Source organism: Canis lupus, chromosome 19 (assembly GCF_011100685.1).
Source record: "Canis lupus familiaris isolate Mischka breed German Shepherd chromosome 19, alternate assembly UU_Cfam_GSD_1.0, whole genome shotgun sequence".
NCBI classification, from domain to species: domain Eukaryota; kingdom Metazoa; phylum Chordata; class Mammalia; order Carnivora; family Canidae; genus Canis; species Canis lupus.
Genome location: NC_049240.1, coordinates 11,014,061 through 11,020,060, shown reverse-complemented (window position 1 = coordinate 11,020,060; position 6,000 = coordinate 11,014,061).

Sequence of the window (6,000 nt, the reverse complement as noted above, 5' to 3'; positions counted from 1 at the left end):
GAAAACATTAATTCATACAGCAGTATTGTGATGTCTAGAGTCATTACTGCTATTGCCTCGCTTGTGAAAAAAATTCACTATATTCCACTTTAGGAATCTGAAAATCATGCTATTAAGGATCTAATCACACTTGTGTTAGGATTTTGGGGAAAAATATATTTGTAAGTTAATCATATTGTGTTAGAATAATAAAGTGTCTACTTGACATCTGGACGTAATTCCCGGAACGTTACTTTTTGCAAAGTACACCTGGACCTGCATGAACAAGATGTATTATACACAATCAACCTATTATTAATGAATCTGGCCCTCCTAGCCAGATTTATATAGCCCAAAAAATACGAAGCAGGGTACTCTTGGAAATATAAAGACATTTTTGTTTCTTAATAGAAATTTGCACTTTGGTATAAGTTAATCTTACTGTTATGTAATGCCTTTCTTTGGAATCATGGAGAAAATACCTGTATTTCTGCTGTCAGTGATTTAGGAAATTACTTTTGGATGTGATTGGACTCTGATTCTTTTAAGAATAAAATTTAATGATTTGTGAGTATATGCATTTTTGTTGAATATAGTCAATGTAGATAAAACACAGAATGCCATTATTTTAATTGACTAACTGCATGTAGCTAAATGACTAAAAGCATATTACCTACTTTTCAATAAAAGTTACTGAAGGAATCCTTAACCTCTACTAAAAATATCCATCAGGACAATTAGCTTCAGGGATTAATATTAGATCAAAGCTTGAGGTTTTGGGAAATGAGTTTGTGCATAATAGCCATTCACCAACCTTCTCATTCTGCAAATTCTATCTCTAAGGTATTCTTTGCAATTATTCCAACTAGCGATGTTTCTTTAAAAAGCAATTATACCAGTCATTAACACCATGGAAGCACAGCTCAAAGCCAACATTGGTACTTCTAGAGTAGTTAAACTTGGAAACGACAGGGGGGTAAAAGAAGGAGTACCTCAAGGCTATGGTTACACCTCATCAAAATTTCAAGTGGAAATTGAATACATCTTGAGAATTCAAAGTATTAAAGCAAAGCAAAATTAAAGAAAATTATGAAAACCTAACCAAGACACACTGAAAAGAAACATGTGCATCAGGGATATTTGATGGATTATGGGAAGCATAAAAATGCAGAGGTGAAATAATGGATATTTGCAAAGTGAAATCTACACAGAAATCTACACTTAAGAACAGTATATCCTAGTTCAAATATTGGCTCTTCCCCTTTAGTGCAGTGTGACTTTAGGCAAGTAAATTAATTTCTCTGTGCTTAGTCTCATCTAAAATAAGATAACAATTACACTTCATTTAAGAGTTGTGGAAAGAAAGAAGTTCATATATGCAAAACTATTGAAACGGGGATCAACACATAGTGGCACACTTTGAGTGTGCTTTCTTATTGCTATTGTTATTACTATTACTAATTCTATAGTCAGTGCCTCTACCCTACTTTGCAACTTGTTATGTGAACAAGAATTAAGGAATGTGAGCAAAACTAAAAAGACCTTAGAATTTAACAACACTACTGATGTGGAAATCATGGCAATCAGACAAAGACAGAGATTACATTTGTTTTTACTACCTGTATTAAGAACATTTGTTTACAGGGAAAAAGAATATTTAAGGTAACGTCAATCATAAAGCAGATTCTTGAAACACATGAAATTGGAATTGTTGAATTGAATTTTGTTAAACATAGCTTTTCTTTACTTCCTTTGAATATCTGAACACATAATTGTAGAAAACATCTATTGAACATCTCATACACATTCATACACACACCAAAAAATACACAAACTCACCTGTGTCGTGTCCTTTGTAAGTAAATAATCTATTTGCCTGTTTGCATGGTCCTCTAAATTAGTGCTTCCAAAATGATTATGTATCTCATCGTCAAAAATTCTTCATGTACGTCCGATATGGCCATCTATGCTAAAATTATATGCCCATGCTACTATTATAATACATTAAAAGCATAGTCAACAGACAAAAAATAACAAAGTAAAAGAGAAAAACATGAAATTATTTAAATTTTGATTGTTTCCTGATTTATTAACAATAATAAAATCTTTATACTTCATTGTTTTTTGTAAATGTTGTTTTAACAATGTGTGAGAATTCATATTTGGAAAGTCTGGTTATAGAGCATACTTTTCTTTTTCCAGCACATTACAACATTTATTAGGAAGAAGACACAATAAGGGTACAAATATCTAAAAACTTTGTTCTTTAGATGTTCTGACCACAACTTATTTGATTTTGACTTTAAGGCAAACACTACAACATCCTAGAAGCATCATACAGACAAAAATAATTCCTTGAATTCACAGTTGAACACAAGACTGATTAGAGATCTTGGCTAGCGTACCACCGTGAAGTGTACAGGCTAAAGGACATACCAGATTTTTATGCTATCTTCATGCAAAGTGGGAGCTGAATATTGCATTTTGGTAATTGATTTTAGCGGCTATCATACCTTAAAAAAGGTAAAGGTACATCTTTGCCTCTGTTTTTTTTTTTTTTTTAAATAAACCGTGATTTTTATTTTCCAATTGTATCAAATAATTAGGTGAACATTTTCTTCTAATGAAGCAAGCACATTTTTATATTCTCTGATATTAGTAATTTGTGCTGTGTACAAATGAAAATGTATTCCATATGTACATATATTTCTTTATTTTCTTAATGTGGGAAGAGTTTTAATAGGTGATAAAGAAACATTGGTTCCAACACCAAAGTTGCATAAAAATGGAACTATTGCAAGCATTAATTTTCAAAATGCACTCTCTATAGGAGGAACAATAATTTGACAAAGGCAGTTATGTTTTCATTACTTGTGAAAATGTCATTTCATTTTGAAGAGGTAGATTAAATGTAGGATTTTTTTCAGAAGTAATTATGTAGCACACAAATCACTGACATTTTCAGAAGTAAGTCTGGATCTATTGTCTGTGTACAAAAGAAATATGCAATATATGTAAAATTAAACTTTACATTAGATCCCCTTTCTTAAATTTTTTCCATAAATTAGCCAGTGAACTTCATATTAAAAAATATATTCACAAACTCCATATTTCACTAAAAAAGTAGATAATATATCACACGTTTAAAATTTTCCTCATAAAATTAACTATATTATAGCTATTAACAGCCTGGATGCTTCTTTGCTACAGTAGCTCTCCTAGATTCTTCTTCTTCTTCCAAAAACAACAACTCTGTAGATTCATTCTTGACTCCTTTCATTGTCTCATAAGCCACAATCAGAAAGAAAATTCTGCGAAAAACATATTTGTGGCCTAGAATCATTGTTTTTGTCACTATTGCTGTGGGCCAACTAACTTTATTTCTAATGTGGATTACTTTTATCTTTCCAAAGACATATTTATTCACTTCAGAAAGAGTGAGAGAGAGCATGTGCAGTAGAGAGGAGTAGAGGGAAATGGAGAGAGAAACCCAAGCCGACTCCATGCTGTGTCTAACAGAGGGGCCCGAACCCACCACCAAAGATCAGGACCTGAGCTGAAACCAAGAGTCGGAGGCTTACTGACTGCATCACCCAGGTGCTCCTTAATGTCTATTATTTTATTTTATTTTATATTTTATTTATTTATTTATTTATTTATTTATTTATTTATTTGAAGATTGTATAGATTTATTCATGAGAGACACACAGAGAGAGAAGAGGCAGAGACACAGGCAGAGGGAGAAACAGGCTCCATGCAGGGAGCCTGATGGAAGACTCGATCTCAGGACCCCAGGATCACAACCTGAACCAAAGGCAGACGCTCAACCACTCAGCCAACCAGGTGCCCCTGTTGATTACTTTTAATAGTCTCTCCACTTCCCATCTTTTTTCCCTAAAATCTTTTCTCATCACGTTAGCGTTAGAGGTCCTTGGATGAACAGAAATTGATGATGCTTCTCTCCTGCTCAAAAGGGGAACAGTCTCAGAGTAAAATCAAAGTTGGTAGGCGGGTCTGAAGGCATCACATATTCTGGATACCCAGAACCCCTCCTGAGGCACTTTTTTTTTTTTTTTTTAATTATGAGATATTTATCGTACTGGTCTAGTAATTGAGGGATAAACACTTGCACATCCCCCATGGCATCTCTTTTATCCAGAGTTTTTTTTTTTTTTTTAAGCCGCACTGGCTGCTTTGCTGTTACTCAAACACAGCCTGCGCAGGAGAGTCGCAGCATTTGAACTTCTTCCTCTCTCCTGGAAAACAGCCATGCATGCTAGATTGGTCCCTTCACTTCTCTTTGGTCTTTGCTCAAGTGTCACATTCCCAATATGGATTTAAAAACCACTATTTAAAACACTGTATGTATCTGTCCTCACCCCCACTACTGATCCCTATCCCTTGTTCCCCTGTTAGCTTCTCTCTATGACACCCATTCATCTGCCATACTCCAAAGGTGGCATATTTTGTCTCCCCCTACCCAAAATAAGTCTCATGAAGGCAGGAATTTCTGTCTCCTCTGTTCATTGCTGTATCTCCAGGCTTCCAGTTCCTTGAAACGGGGTACACAGAAAGCAGAAAATCAATTCTCATTTGCAAAATCAATTACTTTAACTGTTCTGCTAATTCCATAAACTCTTCCCAGAAGTTTTGAAGCACTAGCAAACTGGCAATTCCATTAGTGGTTAAAAGGATATATTTTTAAATATAAAATATGCTTTTTAAAAGATATTCATTAAAGATTATGTCTGGCTAGTACATCTTTCTTCACTTGATTCAAAAGGAGTTCCTCTTCATACATTTCATTTTTGAAAGAGAATATTGTGAAAACCACAATACAAGTCACAGTAGAAGCTTCTGTACTTTCATCCAATTTTCCAGTAATCTTCCCCTACTTTGAAATATGTTATAAAGCATGTTTGTTTTCGGATCTTCAGCAATGTTCTCCAAGCATCCTCTGACAGTATTTCTGACAACGGAATGCACTTTATTTCAACTTCACATTGTTTCGTTTATTTTATTCAAGCTATTTATCATGGCAAGAGGAACACATGTTACTTACATGGTATGGGGTGCTAAAATTTCTCTTTTAAATTAGAAAATTCAGAAGAACCATCTGGAATTTTACCATTTTTATTTTTACAGAATATTGTGTTAACATACTCTCTTTTGCTGAAAAGTGATTGTGACATTTGTTCTTCATATGTTGGACATAATTTTTAAGTGTCTGGTTAATGATGGCTTATGCTATCATCATCTATTATCTCAGGTTACATTGGGACTTAGGATATGCATCCATTATTAATAACATATCTGTATAAAATCTGTATTTAATGGTTTATTATGATTCTAAACACCTTTATCTGAGTTTTTCACTTCTATCAGGTTTTCATTATTTTATATGTTTATGTTATATACTTTTACTGGGAAAAGTAACAAGTCAACTTTACCTGTTTATTATGTATGCTTCTGCTTGACCTAACGTTGCTCTTATCTGTATATTTTCTCTAAAAAAATATTTTAAAGCATTTTGTGAATATTGTCTTAGCTAAATATAATTGAACAAAACAATATGAGTTAGAAATCAATAAAATTTGTGAAAGATGTATAAACTTACAATATTCTAAAGCATAATGAGTTTGTGAATTTGTGTAATTTTGTGTGAATTTTCTTAGGATCACCAGCATGTTTCATGTCAGAGGTAACCATATAAAATATAGACCAACAAGAGAAGAGTCAATATGTGTATCAAAATATAGATGGAATGTCTAATATTCTGCATCTGAGGCATAAGAGTCTTTCAAACTACTCGGCAAAGAATTTTTTTTTTCTGAGGTAAAATACCCAACCCCATTTCTTAGATCAATAACTTAGAATCACTGGGTTGCAATAGTGGCACAAAGTTCATCATTATTTGCAGAATAAAGACATTTAAGCATTTATGTATCAGATACAATGCAATATTATTTCAAAGACATATTTGAGAGTATAAATTTTTTAATTCATTTTTGTCTGGAAAAA